The sequence below is a fragment of the Bos javanicus genome, chromosome 7, assembly GCF_032452875.1.
Source record: "Bos javanicus breed banteng chromosome 7, ARS-OSU_banteng_1.0, whole genome shotgun sequence".
Classification (NCBI taxonomy): Eukaryota; Metazoa; Chordata; class Mammalia; order Artiodactyla; family Bovidae; genus Bos; species Bos javanicus.
In genome coordinates, this window is record NC_083874.1 from 76,593,373 (window position 1) to 76,614,437 (window position 21,065).

General features: G+C 38.1%; 1 pseudogene; it reads right to left on the reverse strand.

The window, feature by feature from the left end:
• Window positions 1-1,029: 1,029 nt before the first annotated feature.
• LOC133252159 (mitochondrial adenyl nucleotide antiporter SLC25A23-like) overlaps window positions 1,030-21,065 on the reverse strand; it is a 39,893-nt pseudogene continuing 19,857 nt past the window's right edge.

A 21,065-nucleotide genomic window follows, 5' to 3' on the forward strand; every position in this document is an offset into this window, starting at 1 on the left:
ACTTGTAATAAATATTAGAATCATCCTTCATAAGAATTAAACTATTTGTTATGCATGTTGCACCAGAGAAGCATAAATAACCAATTAGCTTGGAAGAAAAGCTATGACCAACCTAGACAGCATATTAAAAAGCAGAGATATTACTTTGCCAACACAGGTCCATCTAGTCAAAGCTATGGTTTTACCAGTAGTCATGTATGGATGTGAGAGATGGACCATGAGAAAGCTGAGCGTGGAAGAATTGATGCTTTTTAACTGTGGTGTTGGAGAAGACTCTTGACAGTCCCTTGGACTGCAAGGAGATCCAACCAGTCCATCCTAAAGAAAAGAGCAATGAATATTCATTGGAAGGACTGATGCTGAAGCTGAAACTCCAATACTTTGGCCACCTGATTCTGGACTCATTGGAAAAGACCCTGATGCTGGGAAAGATTGAAGGCAAGAAGAGAAGGGAATGACAGAGGATGAGATGGTTGGATGGCATCACCGACTGAATGGACACGAGTTTGAGAAAGCTCAGGGAGTTGGTGACAGACAGGGAAGCCTGGCATGCTGCAGTCTGTGGGGTGGCAAAGAGTCAGACAAGACTGAGCAAGTGAACTGACTGAGCAAGTAGGAAGCAAGGCTTTATCTGAAAAATCATATAAAGAGTCAGATGAATGATGCAATTCTTACATTAATATATATTTAAATTAAAAAAATTGAGACAATAAGTTATTGCCAAAGTATAAGATGATACTGAGTATATTGTATACTATAAGCTGAATCTTTCTGGCCAAAATTTGTATTTTAAATCCTAATCCTTAATATGAAGGTAATAGGAGTGGAAGCTTTGGGAAGTTATTAGATCAGGAGGACAGAGTCCTCATGAAAAGAATTGTGTGTGTGTCTGTCGTTCAGTAGTGTCCCAACTCTTTGCGACCCCATGGACTGTAGCCTGACAGGCTCCTCTGTCTGTGGAATTCTCCAGGCGAGAATATTGGAGTGGGTTGCCATTTCCTTCTCCAAGGGATCTTCCTGATCCAGGGATCAAAGAGCGGTCTCCTCATAGATGGCCAGGTCGATGCCCGCGTAAGGGATGATGTCCAGAATGTTGGGCAGGTAGCCATAGTGGAAGGTGCCGGGCCCTTCTGGCTCCAGGATCTGCTGCACACAGTCCAGCAGCCTCTTATAATGGCCCGTCCAGTGAAGGGTCATCCAAGTCTTCAGCATCTCCATGGGGGTAGATGATGGTTTGGGATGTGGCGCCAGCCAGAGAGCCAGCCACAAAGTGCTCCTGCACCTGAAGTGTCTCCTGTTGCCCCTGAATGGTCCGCTTGATCTGCTCATAGGCCATGAACGACTCAGGTGCAGTCTTGAGCACGTTAATCCTGTCGCCATGCCACAGGGAACACACGCCCCGCTCTTGGATCATGCTCCCTCTGGAGGCCCCCCAGGATGTTCAGCCATTTGGTCTTGGAGGCGTGGATCTTCACGAAGACCTTGAGTCAGTCTAGAGGGGCTGTACCTCTCCTGAACATGGCACTCGCCACCGCCCCCCGCCACCAGCTGCTTCCACCACATGCCAGTCAGCTTCTCCAGCTCTGAAAACTCATTCGGGATGGTCAGGCACTTGCCAATACCCAGGACCGTGAAATGCTTCCAGAAATACAGCACGTCTTCCATGTTCTCCAGCGAATACAACAAGACGTGGTCACACCACTCCTGCCAGTCAGTGGTCATGGTACTATCATGCGTCTATGCTGTGCAGGATTTTCTCTGCCTGCTCCAGCTAGATGGAATGCCCAGGGCTCAGAAACTCTGCTGGATCTCAGAGACATCGATCTGACCATCCTGATCGCGGGCCAGACTGTGGAACAGAAGTAGAAGGCGCTGTTCCTGTTCCTGCAAGTAGAGGATAAACTCCTCCAGGTCAAGGTCGCCATCTGGGTCATTGTCACCCTCAGGGGAGATGCCCTGTTGGGCTCTGCAGTCCGGGTCGCCCCCACCCAGCTAGCTGAGCACAGGGGCAACTCATGGATGTCCAAGCGACCATCGCTGTTACTGTCCAGCCCCTTGAAGAGGTGACGCCAGCCCTGATGCCGCTAGGCCTCGCCCGCCCCCAGCCCCACCCTGCATGGCGCTCGCGCGCAGCGGGGAGGGGAGCCTGCAGCCGCAGCAGCCTCAGCGGTGGCTTGCCAGCTTCCCCCTCCCCTACCAGTCCCTGGGCCCCGCAGGCCTCAGCACTGCCTGCCCAGGCTCTGGCTCTTATAGGAGGCAGTGACTCCTGCAAGTGCAGGAATGGGATTAATGAATGAGATCAGTTCAGTTCAGTTCAGTCGCTCAGTCATGTCCAACTCTTCGCGACCCCATGGACTGCAGTTTGCTAGGCCTCCCTGTCCATCACCAACTCCTGGAGTCCACCCAAGCCCATGTCCATTGAGTTGGTGATGCCATCCAACCATCTCATCCAATCAGTGACCTTATAATAGAGACCCAGACTTCCCAGGTTGCTCAGTGGTAAAGAATCCACCTGCCAAGTAGGAGACTCTGGTCGATTCCTGGGTCAGGAAGATCACCCAGAGAAGGAAATGGCAACCCACTCCAGTATTCTTGTTTGGGAAATCCCACGGAGAGAAGAGCCTAGTGGTCTCCAGTCCATGGGGTTGCAAGAGTCAAACATGACTTAGCAGTCTAAACAACCACCACCACAAGCCTCTCCTTCCTGGCTCACAGGGCCATTCTCACTGTGTTTTTCCATAGTAGAAGGGTCAGTGGGTCTCTGTTGTTGTTTAGGCTGCTAAGTCATGTCTGACTCTTTTGTGACCCCATGGACTGTAGCCTTCAAAGTTCCTCATTCCATGGGATTCCCCAGGCAAGAATATTGTGGTGGAGTGGATTGCCATTTTCTTCTCCAGGCATATCCCAGACCTAGGGATCGAATCCACCTCTCATGCATTGGCAGGCGGATTCTCTACCACTAAGGTTGCCATTTCCTTCTCCAATGCATGAAAGTGAAAGTGAAGTCGCTCAGTCGTGTCCGACTCTTCGAGACCCCATGGACTGCAGCCTACCAGGCTCCTCCGTCCATGGGATTTTCCAGGCAAGAGTACCGGAGTGGGGTGCCATTGCCTCCTCTGAAGGAGAGGCTTACTAGATATTGAATCTCCTGGCTCCTTCATCTTGGATTTCCCAGGCTCCAGAACTGTGAGCGAGATGTTTCTGTTGGTATTGTTATAATATCCTAGTCTATGGTATTGTTATAATATCCTGAATGGACTAAGGCATTACTATGTGAACAAAATAGATCTCTCTCTTTTCCCTATTAATTTAAAATAAAACAAAAAAACTTTTATATTCTTCTGTGGACTGAGCCTATGCATTCTTTTTTCTGGTGACATATGAAATATGAAGATAAAAAATATAGGATGCTTATCACATCTATTGTATTTATTTTATATACTGCAGTTTTTTTGTTTTGTTTTGAACAATTGTTCTCACTCCTTGGGTCTAATATTTCATGAGCGTAGCTTAGAACATGAAATTCTGCAGCATTTGTTCATTATGAACAAATGCCTACTTATGAATTCTTGTCTCAGAAGCTAATTTAATTGGTGAATTTCAACTACTATTGCTTATTTCACACTTCAGTAGGTAAAGATGCATTAATAATCGAAGTTTCAAACTGTAATTAACATTAGCTTTAGGCTCCTGACAATGAAATGATTACATTTTAATATATGGGTTGATAAAGTTAATCTAACATATGAATAAACAGCAAAAATAACTTACATTTACTCTTTCTCTGCAAATTGATACATGCATTTGCATGTTATAAGGCATGGAAAATAAGTTAATGTTGAAGAAAAAGTTACAGGCTGTCAATACAATTCTTGAATATAATCAATTCAATGTACAACAATGAATTTGAAATATTTCAACAAAAACCTTATTTTTCTTGAAAAAAATTAAAAGATACTTTTCACCTGGCTTGATTTTCTTTCACAGTTTTACAAGTTTATATCTTATTTATTCTGTTCTTAACTGAATTGATTACTTTATAAAGCTTCCTAAATGATGAATTTGTATGCTGACATCTTGTTCTTAATCATAGAATACCATATTGTCTGAATTCATTTGCCTGGTGTTATATTGTGGTGCTAGTGGTAAAGAACACACCTCCATTGTAGTAGATGCAAAGAGACTCGAGCTTGACCCTTGTGTCAGGAAGATCGTTTGGAGGAGGGCACAGCAACCCACTCGAGTAATTTTGCCTGGACAATCCCTTGGACAGAGGAGCCTAGCAGCTCTAGTACATAGGCTCTCAAAGAGTCAGACACGACTAAAGAGATTTAGCATGCACACACGTTACCTTTATGTTGAAAAAATATATATTCATGATATAGTATCAATCGAATGAGGAAAACACTTTTCTTGAATAATATTTTGCGGAACTTTCCATAATATTTAAAAAATTAATAGTGTTTAGAATGGTATAAAATATAAATAATTGAGGTTGCTAAGTGTGGTACTTTAACATGTCCTAACACTTCACAGCTTCAGGTGCACAAGAACAGAAAAACAGCCTAACTTCTTTTCCAGATAGGATTCATTGCTCAGAATCCTAGAATACATCGGTTCTTTTGACATATTCAAATATGTGCACCTTATAGTTTTTAAAGACTAGGCTGGCCTTTGAAACAAACTCAAAGAAATAGACTGAATTAGCTAAACAAATGGGTTAAATTCCTACGCTGATCTCAGATGTCAGATTACAGAGCTAAGAAAAGAGGCTTTTTTATTTCCCATACCAAGTTGTACTCATTATGAAAACAAATTCAGAGTTACCTACAGATTTTGAAATCTATATTATTTGCCCTCTGGTCATGGCTGGAATTCTATAGCAAATTGAGACTTAAAGAAGAAACTCATCAGACACCCAATAGTCATCAGGAACTTGCTGGAGACTTTAGCAAAGGTAGTTTTGTGTCCACGCTCAGTCATGTCCGACTCTTTGTGACTTGATGGACTGTATCCTGCAAGGCTCCTCTGTCATGGAACTTTTTTTTTATTATTTATTAATTAATAATAATTAATATTATTAATCCTAATAATAAACTTGTAAAATAATATCTTATATTTCAAATAAAAGCACCAAATTTCTGAAAAGTCAAGTGATTTGCCTCCATGACAGAAAAGGAATCTGAAGGCATTTTCCAATTTTAAGTCATGATGTTTGTATGCTTAAAGACATTATACGTGGTATATAAAGATATAGACAGTGCTATATGCCCAGTACTTTTCTAAATGCATTATATGGATCTTTCAAACGAGAACTCCAAAGTCCAGAGAAATTAAACAACTTATGCACTTCTGCAACTGGTAAAGAGATAGAGATCTTAAGTATTTGATTCCAGGTTTGTAGTGTTCCTGACTACACATTCCTACCTTCTACCATTTGGAACAGGTACATGTATCATTTTTATTTCAATATATGATTATTATTGGGGGTTTTCCTAGTGGCTCAGAAGGTAAAGAAACTGCCTGCAATGCAAGAGAATGGGGTTCAATCTCTGGATTGGGAAGATCCCCTGAAGAAGGAAATAGCTACCCACTCCAGTGTTCTTGACTGGAGAATTCCATGGTCAGAGGAGCCTGGCGGGCCACAGTCCATGGGGTCACAAAGAATCAGACACAACTGAGCGACTAACACACACACACATGATTATTATTATACCTAATGTCATGAGTGAGAGAGTAATAAGAGTTACTCTTCTTCATCCCCAAATGATAGTGAATGTGCACTAAAGCTAAGATGGTTTCCTTCTTTTATTATTTTTTGCATTATTCTAGTTATGTTGACTGCATAATATCAATGTCCCAGTATTATACTCTTTCAGATTTATTTGTTAAGTGTCAGATTGATCTCTTTTGTTAACTTTTAAGATAATCTCACCAGATGGCATTAAGAATATATTAATTAAATTAGGAGTTATAATAAAGATATACAATATTTTTTATCCCCAGGAAGGCTTAACATTTCATTCCCTTTCTTGTATTTGTGTTCAATAATCCCAAATGTCATGAATAATTACATGCAGTTATTTAAAAAAATACTCTGTTGAGATAGAAAATCTACCAGATGCTATTATAATCACTGTTTCTTGCAGTTTAAATTTTAGGCAATTGTTTGGAGACAAGTTAAAACAAAATGGACATTTGTTTTATTGAAACCACTTGTTATGTGCTATATTTGTGTTCAGATATCTAGCATTATGTGCCAACTGTTTTTCTTCAATCTTCATACATGGTAACTAGCAATAATTTTAAACAAAATCAATCTTGGTTGTTAGTCTTAATGACTAACCAGAAACATATGAAATATCTGATGAGACTGTGGCTTGAAAATGCCATGGTCCTGTCATATAAAGATATTCTTTAACAGATGGAATAATATAATAATTTCACAAACAAAACAACCAGAATAACTCATCATGTGACATCCCTACTTTAATCTCTCTTACTTGCGTTTTGAGATTGCCATAATGACTGAGTTGCCAAGTACTAATACTCCAATCTTGCTCCAGAGATTCTTATACTCCATAAGGATAGCAGTTGGCCAAAGAGCAGAAGCATCAGGCCAGGGAGCAGCTCATCACAGAGTGTGTGGCCAAGATGCCACAGATGATTGAGGATCATCAGGCTCACCTGCAGATGGTGTTAAAAAATAAACCTCACAGGCCTCACTTCCAGAGAATCTGAATTAGTAGGAACCATAATTTTCAACAAGCATCCCCTTTTACTGCTCCCAGTGCCTTTTCTAATGCAGGTAATGCACAACTCCTGCTCTGAGAAATAATACATAGGATCATGAGGCAAGCAATGCATCAGAATTACACAGGGAATGATTTGAGCATTTGCGTGTCCAAGTATATAAATACCTTCATAGAATTCCACAGCAGATTTCTGCACATTATCTCTGAATGAGAAGCACTGATCCACACGATTGAAGTTACTCATAACTATTATCAGAGACACAAACCCTTCATCCATTGCTTCTCCATCCTCCTCCTCTCTTTCCACTCTTTTTTTTTTTTTAAGGATTATCTTGTTTAACAGTGCCTCTGTGTTGCTGTTTTTGTTTTTTTTTTTTTTTCTTCAGGAGGCTCTGAAGAACACGAAAACATCCTCATGTTTATATAAACAGTGATTGATGACAGGATTTCGAATGCCACTTTTTTTTTTTGATTTGGCACAATACTTGTAGAAGACAAGTGGTCTTTGTCATTAATTCAGAGACTATTCAGCACAGTATTACTATTCTTGATAGTTGATACATAGAATTAATTTTTCAGGCAGCAAAGATTATAACAAAATTATAAATCCAATCTCTAACTCCGACCTTCTCCACCACAATATGAATGGAAAAGGGCACCTGTTCTCATTATGATCTTTAGACTGTCATCGTCAGGGCTAATTCTAATGTTACACTATGGATGATGAGTAGTTGAAATCCAATTTGAATGCATAATACCACATTTAATTTACAGTACCACCTGTCAATAAGAAATAGACTGAGGCATATCTTCTGAGATATCCATAGGGAATATTCAATTATAATTAACCTTCCTATTTTTGTTAAATCTTTGTCCTGAAATGGATTGTTTGTGCCATTTCTTATTCTTATAACAATCTGTCACTATAAAGAATTTGAATTTTAATCTAATATTCTCTGAGAAATACAATAGAGGATGTTTCTTTTAATCTCCTCAGTACCACTATCACTGGTCTATTTAATTTCTTTTCCATAGGTTAATTATGACTAAGGTTGTGATCTTTGTGCAGATGTAGATTTCTTTGGCAGAGTGTGGAAAATTATTTTCTGCAAACCATATTGAGTACAATATATGGCAAATGGGACATTTCATTTTTCTACTTTAATATTAATAAGAAGAAAAAAATAATTTTAGTTCAAATGATGCAATTGAGAGCATATGAATGCATGCTTTCCTGTGGATAACTTTATAAAACTAGTTTTAAGCAATAATTAACTGCTATATATAACCTCAAAACCATTAAAATAATACATATATATATATATATGTAAAACCTCTAAACAATATAAAATTAAGAAAATAGGTTTTACATAAAATTAGGCACTAGATTTAGGAGTGTATCTTTTATTGAGTCAGCTTATTGACAAATGGCATCACGGACTTGATGGACATGAGTTTGAGCAATCTCCAGGAGTTGGTGATGGAAAGGGAAGCATGGCATGCTGCAGTCCATGGGGTCACAAAGAGTTGGACACAACTGAGCAACTGAGAGAGATTGACAATTGAAATTTTTCCTTATTTTTTTCTTTCTATTTTTCATCATAATTGGCAAACTTAAAGAGAGTATAGCACTCTCTTAGCCTGAATGTTTTAGAGATACCCACAAGTCTATCTTGGCTTTTTACTCATGAGGGAACAAGAGTTAAAAGAGCGGAAGCCTTGCTTACATCTCAAGAGGCCTTCTCTTCATAAGCACAATGTAGGAGGTGGGTGTCAACCAACTCTTTGGCAGGCAGTAGGTTGGATTTTTCAAGCAGTCAGGTTTTACAGACACAAGCATATCTATATCCTTTCTCTGGAATTGTATGCACTTGAGCAAGCTAAGAGGTATTTCTGAGGCTTAGTTGTGCTGGTTTCTTAAAAGTAAAATAGGGCTAATAATACTGAGTTTGAGCAAACTCTGGGAGATGGTAAAGGACTAGGACGCCCGGCATCCTGCAGTCCATGGGGTCACAAAGAGTGAGACATGACTGAGTGACTGAATAACAACAATAATAATACTAAGCACAGAGAACAGTGTAAGGTTTAAATGTGATTATGGATCTGGTACCAAGGAAGCACTTAAAACAGACAGCTAATATTTTGCTTCTATCTTACAAATATTTTAATTCTAAATTTGTAAAATGATTGGAGTAGATCTTTTAAGTGATTTCTTTGGAAGGAATGATGCTAAAGCTGAAACTCCAGTACTTTGGCCACCTCATGCGAAGAGTTGACTCATTGGAAAAGACTCTGATGCTGGGAGGGATTGGGGGCAGGAGGAGAAGGGGATGACAGAGGATGAGATGGCTGAATGGCATCACTGACTCGATGGACATGAGTCTGAGTGAACTCCAGGAGTTGGTGATGAACAGGGAGGCCTGGCGTGCTGTGATTCATGGGGTCGCAAAGAGTCAGACGTGACTGAACAACTGAACTGAACTGAACTGAAGGGAAGTAAACAGAACTAAACAGTGGATCACAAAAAACTGTAGAAAATTCTTAGAGATGGGAATACAAGACCACCTGACCTGCCTCCTGAGAAATTTGTATGTAGGTCAGAAAGCAACAGTTAGAACTGGACAAGGAGCAACAGACTGGTTCCAAATTGGGAAAGGAATATACCGAGGCTATATATTGTCACCCTGCTTATTTAACTTAAATGCAGAGTACAGCATGAGAAACGCTGGGCTGCTTGAAGCACAAGATGGAATCAAGATTACAGGGAGAAATATCAGTAACCTCAGATATGCAGATGACACCATGCTTATGGTAGAAAGCGAAGGAGAACTAAAGAGCCTCTTGATGAAAGTGACAGAGGAGAGTGAAAAAGTTTGCTTAAAACTCAGCATTCAGAAAACTGAGATCATAGCATCTTCTCCCATCACCTCATGGCAAATAGATGAGGAAACAATGGAAATAGTGACAGACTTTATTTGAGGGCGGGGGGGCAGCTCCAAAATCACTGCAGATGTTGACTGCAGCCATGAAATTAAAAGACGCTTGCTCCTTAGAAGAAAAGTTATGACCAACCTAGACAGCATATTAAAAAGCAGAGGCATTATTTTGCCAACAAAGTTTCATCTAATCAAAGCTATGGTTTTTCCAGTAGTCATGTATGGATGTGAGAGTTGGACTATAAAGAAAGCTGCTGCTGCTGCTGATACCAAATTGCTTCAGATGTGTCTGACTCTGCACGACCCTATGGACAACAGCCCACCAGGCTCCTCTGTCCACAGGATATTCCGTAAGAATACTGGAGTGGGTTGCCATTTCCTTTTTCAAAAGAAAGCTGAGTGCCAAAGAATTGATGCTTTTGAACTGTGGTGTTGGAACGAGACTCTTGAGAGTCCCTTGGACTACAAGGAGATCCAACCAGTCCATCCTAAAGGAAATCAGTCCTGAATATTCACTGGAAGGACTGATGCTGAAGCTGAAGCTTCAATACTTTGGCCACCTGATGCAAAGAAGTGACTCATTGGTAAAGTCCCTGATGCTGGGCAAGATAGAAGGCAGGAGGAGAAGAGGATGACAGAGGATGAGATGGTTGGGTGGCATCACCAACTCAATAAACTTGAGTTTGAGTAAGCTCCAGGAGTTGGTGATGGACAGGGAGGCCTGGTATGCTGCAATCCATGGGGTTGCAAAGAGTTGGACACGACTGAGCGACTGAACTGACTGACTGAAGGGAAATAGGAAGATAAAGAGAAGCTGAAATTTTTTCCTCTTCTGATTTTTAATGAGACATAAATATTCTTTTTTAATTTTTTAAAATCCTCATTAAATCCATAAAATTAAAGAGAGAAAGTCTAGGTTAAACCAGAGTAAGAGAAAATAATTCAGATACTGGATCAACCTAAATCTATTCAGGAAGTTTAATACTGACCACCAAAAAAAGTTGGTTCTATTTATTTATTTAAAATGAAACAAGTTATTTAAAAAATAATCACCAAAACAGCACCTAGAACAGTAAACTACCAACCAAGTTTAGCTTGAGGTGATTAATTTTAAATATACTTTTGATAAAGTAAGTCTTTAAAATGCAAATTTAATTCTGTTTAGGGAAAAATATCGGAGAAGGCCATGGCACCCCACTCCAGTACTCTTGCCTGGAAAATCCCATGGATGGAGGAGCCTGGTGGGCTGCAGTCCATGGGGTCTCGAAGAGTCGGACACGACTGAGCGACTTCACTTTCACTTTTTCACTTTCATGCATTGGAGAAGGAAATGGCAACCCACTCCAGTGTTCTTGACTGGAGAATCCCAGGGGCAAGAGAGCCTGGTGGGCTGACGTCTATGAGGACACACAGAGTCGGACACAACTGAAGTGACTTAGCAGCAGTAGGGAAAAATATGCCTAATTATGAACAATGACATAACTGATGATATCTGTTTTCTCCTCAAAAGAAAACAGAGTATCATCATGCTTTTATAGTCATTTGCTTTGAATGTGGGCTTATTCAAAGAATTTGAACAATGCAATACTTTTATAGAAAGGCACACATACATATATACATGACATATGATACTCAAATGACAAAGTCTGTCAGGTTAAAGTGGAAGTTTTATAACCCTTAAAAGAGACAGAGTAGCAGAGTATGTGGTTTCAGTGTGTTCTGGGCACCAGCTACCTTGGGTTTGCCTGCTGGCTTTGCTTCTTACAGAGGTTATTCCCTGTGCCTTAGTTTTATGTCCTATACAATGTAAAAAAAAATACTTCTTTATGCATAGGTTTGTTATGAGTTATTTGTAAAACATTTAAAGCAGCAACTGGTACATTCGATCCCTGGGTTGGGAAGATCCCCTGGAAAAAGGAAAGGTTACCCACTTGAGTATTCTGGCCTGGAGAATTCCATGGACTGTGTGATCCATGGGGTCGCAAACAGTTGGACACAAGTGAGCAGCTTCCACTTTCACTTTCAACTATTACATAAATAAATATACTTACCTTTATAGTATATTTTCCTTCAACTGAAACAAAATAATCTTTCCTCCCATGATATACACCTGTCTCTTGATACTCAAAGTAGAAAAATCATAATTTGACCTATTATTTCAAGAAATAGCAAATTATCATTTAGAACTCTATATGTAATTTCTCTTTTAATCTTCATGAAAATTCTATAAGGTGTGTACTCTTATCCTCATTTTACAGATAAAGAATGAGTGACTGATGGTAAGATGTTTTGTTTCAAATATTGCCTTGTAATCATGGTTAAACATGGTATCATCTTTTGCCCTATAGTCATGTTATTATAAGTACAGGTAAATTTCTACCCCTAGTCCAGCATAATTTTGAGGATAATGTTCATGAAAGGGAGCTTCAATTCCATAGAAATTAATTTACCTGATATATCTCCTATAATGGCAGGTATAACTTCATCCCACTACAACAGCTGTGGTGGCCACACAGGATCTTTTTCAGTGTTCTTATTCCCCTGGTAGCTCAAACTATAGTTTCCACATTATATTCATATAAGAGGTGTGAAATATAAGACAGTTTAGATGTTAGATGTGTATATTAAATCAATAAAAGTCACACATATCAGCGTTCTGCCAATAACAGTCAAAGAAGATAAAAATGAAAGATGCCTTCTGTTTACTGGGATCTTTTTCAATTACTTGTTAGAACTTGAATTTGATTTTTTTTTTTTTAATCTTGGGAAGAGGTTTGAAGTTTTCCTTTTGCATCATTGTACAGTGAATTTTCATCACATACTTTAATCTTCCTTCTTCAATCAGAGTGTTTCTTTAAGGAAATATGTGATTTTGCATTTCAAGAAGTTTGTTTATTTATCAGTATTAGCTGTAGATAACCAGTGACAGAGACAAACTTCACATGGAAGGAAGCAGACCCTTCTGTTCCCAAGGTGATTCATATTTAGTGAAGGTAACCCATTTCTATCTATATTCACTTTTCTTAAATCTGCCACCCAGCAAAAGAAGACAACCTATTATTTCCTTTTCACTTCTTTTTTTGAAAATGATTAGTAGGAACATTTCAATTTCTTAATCAGAAACAAAAATAAGTATAAAATACTGACAAAATATGTTTGCTGACAAAGTAAGTTATCAATACAGGAAAATTAAATACATATTCTATACATAGAATGCAGATTTTAGAACAATTAATTCATTATTCTAAAACTGAGTTGAAATGTATTTTAATACTTACTACATAGCATGCGATATGCATTTAAAGAATTAATGATTGAGAATAATGAAGGCTATAATAACAAATGGAAATTAAGCTTCATAAGAGTTGAGTGTTGTAAGTACTATTGACTTCATTTTCAGGCATTTAATCTTTTATGATAATATTGGATGAATGTAATATTTATGAAGGATAAAATTTGGAAACAGAAACTGTATATTTATTTAAACAAGTTTACACATTTTATATGAAAATCTCGCCTTTTTGAGATTTATAGAATTTATCTGTAATCTGGTCCTAAATACTTCTGTCTTTATGTTACTTTTCATACAGTTCATCTTTGCCTGTGAACACAGATAAAACTTTAACTTTTAAATATTCAGTAATTTTATTTTATTTTTTTTAAACAAATGTATCTATATCAGATAAGTTTCTAAATGAATCTCTTTAAATATCTTAATTATTTAAAAAATTGATTTTGTGATCTTTTCCTACAATTCAATGGAACTTCCAAATTAATATTTGATATAGAATATACCACATAATTTATAAAGTTCTAAAACTAGGAAATCAAAAGGAATGATACTGGACCATCGTATGTTAATTGTAAGAAGAAATTACTTCCAGTACTATGCTGCTGCTGCTGCTAAGTCGCTTCAGTCGTGTCTGACTCTGTGTGACCCCAGAGACGGCAGCCCACCAGGCTCCCCCATCCCTGGGATTCTCCAGGTAAGAACACTGGAGTGGGTTGCCATTTCATTCTCCAGTGCATGAAAGTGAAAAGTGAAAGTGAAGTCGCTCAGTCATGTCCGACTCTTCCTGACCCCATGGACTGCAGCCTACCAGGCTCCTCCATCCATGGGATATTCCAGCCAAGGGTACTGGAGTGGGGTGCCATTGCCTTCTCCGTCCAGTACTATAGAATTCAATATTTTCAAATATTTTCAATATTTGCTTCAGGGTAAAAGTTGATCACAGACAGAACCGTACAATTGACAGGAAGCTTTCCCATAAATTGAATCAATTCATCAGATCACTATCATGATAAACAATAGGACAATTCTATTAGAGGGGTATACGTAGACTCATATTATTTTAAACCTAATATGACATTTTGTATACAAAATAGAATGTTAATTTTTAGACCCCAACTTATCAAACCTGTCTCCCAACCTTTTCATTTTAGAAAATGATATCAGTACTTGCCTTTTTGCTTTGGGCAAAAATAAAGATTATCTTTGATTTCTCTCACCCTCACACTGTCGTTATGCTCTACAGATTCTACTTTAAAATATATGCTAAGTATTACTACTTCTCACCACATCCACAGTGATGCTAGTTGAGCCCACCATCATCTCTTGCAAGGCAGAATCACAATAACACCCAAACTCAACTTCCTATTTTCAATCTCAACTCAAACATCTTTTTATCCCCATGGAACAGCTAGAATGATCCTTACAATAATGAAAACAAATTATATTCCTTCCCTACTCAAAACCTACTCTTGTAGATCTCTATTGTAGTTAAAAGATAGATTCCTTATCATGGCCTACATTATATAACTTCTCCTAGATCTCTGGATACATTTTACCTTGCTTTTCACACTATGTCCATATTTTAAGCTATTTATTTCTATCTCAGGGCTTCTGTACTTAAGAGTTCCAGCCTACCTGGAATGTTCTTCCCTATCATCTTTTCATAACTTACTTCTTCAATACATTCAAGTCTCTGTTCAAAAGTCCTCTCTAGAAAAGCACTTTCTTTGCCTATCATTTCCAAAGGTATGCTGGTAAATTGACTCTCGGAGAAGGGGTGGGAGTTCTGATTACAGCCATTGCCAATTCCCTTGATTTCAAGCTACAGATGACTTAAAAACCTACTTGCAAAAATCCTGAATGTTTCACAATAAACTTTCTTGAACCAGTATAAGCTACATCTGAAATATCAACTTCTTTACCATACTCGTCTAATTCTCTATCCTCTACCTTATTTTATCTTTTTGTACTGCCTAAAATTATGAGTTTGATTGCCTAGTTGCTGTTTCTCTTTAAGAATATAAGTACCACTAGAGCAGGGAATCTGTCTGTCTTATTCACTAGAATACCGTTAACATTCAGAATAACCCCTGGAACACGGCAGACAGCCTATAATCATTTGATGAAAAAATTAATAAATAAGTGAGTCAACCTATCTGCTATCCTCAGTGCCCCTCAAGAAAGCTGGAGTTTAGAGCTCATACCTTTGAATTCTTCCCAGCAATGTTTACTTTTTGTCCTCTCCGAATGAGAGGTAATGTAAGAAAAAGATAACTATGTTTTAAGAGGGCCAAAGAGGAAAGGACATTCTAAATTCTTTACCTAGAGCTAAAGTAAGTTTATGTGAAAGTTCCTTGTTATCCAGATAAAATCACCCTAACTTAAAAACATATATTTACATGTGGTTAATGGCTAAAATATCCTGATGTTCAGATTTGTGTGATATAATCCAGTTTTCCTTACTTAACATCTACCAAGAGTTCACACTTGCTCACTAAAAATCTGATGATGATTAGCTTATTATGTCTATTACCATCATTTTCATAGTAGTTATATAGAAAGAGAATCTCAACAAAGGACATTTTGAAATCATGTTCTGTAAGCCAACACCAGTTTGACAATAATTGTATTGTCTTTGAATACCTTCTCCAGTAATAAATGGATTTTCCATTATTGCAAACAGCTCACGTAATGAAAGTGAAAGTGAAGTTGATCAGTCCTGTCCAACTCTTTGTGACCCCATGGACTGTAGCCTACCAGGCTCCTCCGTCCATGGGATTTTCCAGGCAAGAGTACTGGAGTGGGGTGTGGGGTGCCATTGCCTTCTCCCAAGAGTACTGGAGTGGGTTGCTATTTCCTTCACCAGGGGATCTTCCCAACTTGGGCATCGAACCCAGGTCTCCCACATTGGAGGCAGATGTTTTACCATCTGAGCCACCAGGGAAATCCACTTAATAGCAACAGGGTAACAATGGTGGTTCTAAAGAGAAAGTTAAATAATCAGTGACTCAGTGTCCCCATTTAAGACGTAAAACAATTAAGTTTCCCTGCCTCCCTCCTGAGGCCAGTAAATGATCTATTTGCTATATTTGGAATTGCTTATAGGTAAAGACTCTGATGCTGGGAGGGATTGGGGGCAGGAGGAAAAGGGGACGACAGAGGATGAGATGGCTGGATGGCATCACTGACTCGATGGGCGTGAGTTTGAGTGAACTCCGGGAGATGGTGATGGACAGGGAGGCCTGGCGTGCTGAGATTCATGGGGTCGCAAAGAGGACACGACTGAGCGACTGAACTGAATTGAACTGAATTTAATGAAAAAAAAAAATTTTTTTTTAACCCTCTTAGTATCTGAGATGGAGAAGGTGATGGCACCCCACTCCAGTACTCTTGGCTGGAAAATCCCATGGACGGAGGAGCCTGGTAGGCTGCAGTCCATGGGGTCGCTAAGAGTTGGACACGACTGAGTGACTTCACTTTCATTTTTCACTTTCATGCACTGGAGAAGGAAATGGCAACCCACTCCAGTGTTCTTGCCTGGAGAATCCCAGGGACGGCGGAGCCTGTTGGGCTACCGTCTATGGGGTCGCAGAGTCGGACACGACTGAAGTGACTTAGCAGCAGCAGCAGCAGCAGTATCTGAGAAACACAATGGTTTCATTAAGCACCTCCTGTTCGAAAGAGCATTTTTGGCAATATACTCTACCTTCATGAATTTCCAACTTTGAAACCTGGAGGATTATGTTCTGAAACATGCTCTTTAGTGACATAAAAACAGTCAGTTATATGTGCTTATCCTGCCTCAAGATGATGACCTTTCCAGGGGTATTTGAAACATGGCTAGTTCTTTACTAAGGCTAGGCATTTTGAAATTGGCAAGGACACTAAAGTGTTTTGTTCCCCCGCCCCCATCACTGCCCATGAACAATAAAGTTGGCACAACATTTTATTCTCAAGAAAATGATACAACAATGTTTCCTTAGTCCCAATTTCTCTATTGCCTTAATAACATTGCTAAAATCATTTCCTAGTTGTTTTAGAAATATAGAAGAGTAAATCCTCTTCTCAAATAATGAAATTCTGAATTATTTAGAAAAGCTGTCTGCTGTTGAGTGCTTTATTTTTTTCCCACAAAAAATAACTGATTTGAACCTCAGTTTATACATTTTAAAAATGAGCATGTGCACTCTCTACCCCAAATATTCTTTGACATGTTAATAGTCACATTTTGGAACCTATAAGGATTCCACAGAGAAGGTCAAAAGATACATCTCTTCATATTTATATCTGCTAAGAGGAGAGTTCTGTTTATAAGATCTCATCATGGAAACTCGGAGTAAATCCAGCTTCAAACAGAAGATAAGGTTTGCTTCACTACAGGAATTCAGAAGCTGCTACTTCCACATTTACACAAAACAAGCCTCAGACAAGTCAGAACTGCAGTCCAAGCAGTGACCTCTATCTGAGCCCCCATAAACCAGATAATTCACCTCTGCCCCAAGCAAGCTACTGACTTTGGAGATACGTGATGCTGACTGCATGCAGATCTTCTCAGCAATCTACTCGCAGATATGACTCTTCTCTCTGGAAAGAAAAATGCTCAGTGGAAATAGAAACAAACCCAATTTGGATTTCCTGAAAGATCAGTTTGCTTTAGAGAACTATCTGCTCACATGGCAGTTTTTAAACACTGGTGCTCACATCAAGGTTTACCGGGTAGAGATTGAAAGCTAATATTCAAATCTAGGTCCATAGGTGTTATGGTAGACTTCTTAATTTTTTTTTAACCTTCTAATGAGTTGAAAACATATTTACTGTGTCAAAATATTTCTAATCAATAGATACTATTTTAATTGTACTAGCAGAGATATACTTCCAAGCGTTAGTTGTATAAGTCAGTAATGGAATTATAAACAAGATGATGTTTTATGAATCTGTATAAAAAGTAGGCATATGGCTTCTTTACATATGCACACCCCAGCCACAAAGAAATAGTTGTATTTCAGCATTGTACCAATTCTTCTCTTTCATAAAAATGTTTTCATGTTTACTCAACAGTCTAATTTACCAGAATCTTTGTGCTTCTTCTGCTTATAAATTTAGTGATAGTTGGCTTTTTAAAGTAAAATGGCTATAAAATAATGTTGATTTATAATTCATAGACAGAACTGAATGCCACACAAATTGAATGTAAAGGGAGGATTCACTAGACTAAATCTTCTGCGGGGAGTAGCCATGTCTTCATAACACTTATGAAATGTCTTCCCCTCTGTTCTTCTGCATACTGGGCAGAGTACAAGAAAAGAACTCTGTCCTCAGTGAATTTTTGAGGGATAAATGGAAGGTTATGGTTTATTGTGACCTGCATCTGAAATTTGATCAGCCTTGTAAGTTTGGATTCCATGTAATGGTGCTAGAAATATTTTGCCAATTTGAAGTCAAATAAAATGAATGAGCATCAATTTACAAAGTGGACACATCCTTTGCAAATTAAGTGGGATTGTTGCTAAAGCCAGATGAATGAACCTCGCATGCACGTATTTATAGTAGAAGCCAACTGGAGCTTGAAGTTAAATGTCTGACAAGCAGCTTGGCCAATGTGGTCAAAACAGACAATCAATCCAAGATGATCAATGCCAGATCCATTTAGCTGTAAGTGAATCATACCACTCAATAATGTGAAAAATACCTCACTGGTAAATCTAATTCTACCTGAATTCTATCTACTGCTTCAGCATATTTGAATATTACTGTAAGTAATAGAACTATAATTGTGTAAATGTGGTGATTATTTATATTTTCCCAGTGGAAACATTCACATGGGTCTTGTTAAGCTGTAATACCTAGCTGAAATACTTTTGTTGTGGTTTGCTGTTTAGTCGCTAAGGCTAACTGCTTAGTCATTAAATCTAAGAGTCTGTTTTCAGACCTTCTGGATAGTAGCCCACCAGGATACTACAGGTCTGAATAATTTTTAATTGGCTATAAGAAAGTTTGCAGCACAATCTATGGGCCCAGTATAGATATAAGGGAAATGTCTGCCCAGAAGTGAAATATTTGATGCACTCCCTTGGTGGGATTTGTGTTCTTTATGGGAAATGACTGCTTATATTTTTGAAGGGGAAAATTCTGTGTAGTAGATATTTGAGGTTCAAGAAACATTGAGAACTCTTGAAAACAAATGCACCAATGTTTCTGTAAACTTAGATAACATATATATTAATACTTATATATAAATATAGCTATCTAAAATTGTACAGTTCAGATGATGATACTAAAATTGGAAATAAGAACAATTCTTGTGCTGAACAATTCAAGCTAAAGAATAATTTCAAAGTTTATGTTTGTAAGATTTGGTTTTGAAAAATTAATATGTTCTTTTACAAAATGAACTGAAGTGAAGCAAAGTGAAGTGAAGGTGCTTAGTCGTGTCCGACTCTTTGCGACCCCATGGATGGTAGCCTACCAGGCTCCTCCATCCATGGAATTTTCCAGGCAAGAGTACTGGAGTGGGTTGCCATTTTCTTCTCCAGGGGATCTTCCCAACCCAGGGATCAAACCCAGGTCTCCTGAATTGCATGCAGACACTTTACTGTCTGAGCCACCAGGGAAGCCAAAGTGAAGCGGAACACTGGAACAATTACATAGATCAATGGTTGAGGGGAAGGACAAAACTGGAGGAGGAAGTGTTACTATATCAGTATTCAAATCATCTGTAGAGCTTTTCCAAAGGATTTATCTCCCTGGGCTTTTCTCATTCAGATATGACTCAATGCTTATTGGATGGGCCTAAAGAGAGAGATTTTTAAAAAGTGATTCCGCAATTCTGCTTTCTCCTTCAACTTAAGTAAAAGTCCCAGATCTAAAGGATGATAATAGTAATAATTATAGTAATAAAAAATGATAACATTGATGTAAACTGCTTCTGATTTTGTTTATTCAGATAATTTTTCTAGAATAACCTTTTCCAAAGTAGCATAACACAAAATGATGTTCCATGTATATAAATATGGCTATCTAAAAAATAGACACATGTAGAGATAAAATACATATCCAAATCAGTTTTGCTAATATGTGATAAAGAAAACTAGGTTTTTTTGTTTTTGTTTTTTTTGTAATTCTCAGAACATTTAACATGCAAATGTGTACTGTGAATCTCTCAAGCAGAAAAATGGTAAACAGCATATACTAAACCTATTTGACCAGAACATATCTTTTTTTTTTTTAATCTAACCCTCACTTTGTAATTGTTATTTTTCATAATAATTTAAATGGACATATTTAAATTTTGGACATATGTTCAGCATATTTATTTTACTTATGTTGTCTCAGCATGTACACTTATATTTGGGTATTCAGTATTTTGCTATCCAGAGTGTGAGAATAAGTTTAATAATTTATCCCTGTGTAGTACATAATGTATTGTAAGCCTTTAAAGATGATTGTCTGATGTTTGAAGTAAAGGTTCCAATGTTTGAGTATAAAAGATAGGTGTGCATTTAGAAATCATTTATTGAACTAGTCTGATAAAAGGGTACACCTAGCAACCAGGAGCAAGGTATTTGATAATTGGAGCAGAAACAAGCAGTAAATTATTGCAAATTACTGGTAGTTCTTTGAATTGAGCTGCTTTTCTTTGTGTGTGTGTGTGTGTGTGTGTGTGTGTGTGTAGCAGAGCTTTATTAAAGTGAAAAAGGGACAGAGAAAGTTTCTGACATAGACATCAGGAGGGGGACTGAGAGTGTCCCCTTGGCTAACCTTTAGCAAGGCAATTATATACTTTTTTAATTAATTATTTCAATAAATCAAAAGAATGTCTTAAGATTGCAAATATTTTACCATACCCACTCCCACAATTTACATTTTAAATAACAGGATTAGAACTTAATAATAGTAAGATTTTACCAGATGCACTCCCATAATATACATTCTAAACTATCAGGATTAGTCAGGTTTTTAGGAAGGAGAAACTGTACTCAAGCAGGATACATTGTTGTTATATAATCCTTAGTACAGAGTTTAAACTGAGTTGTTTGTTGTGCAATCATCTGTTTCAGGCTTAAAGAAAAACCTTTTAGGTTA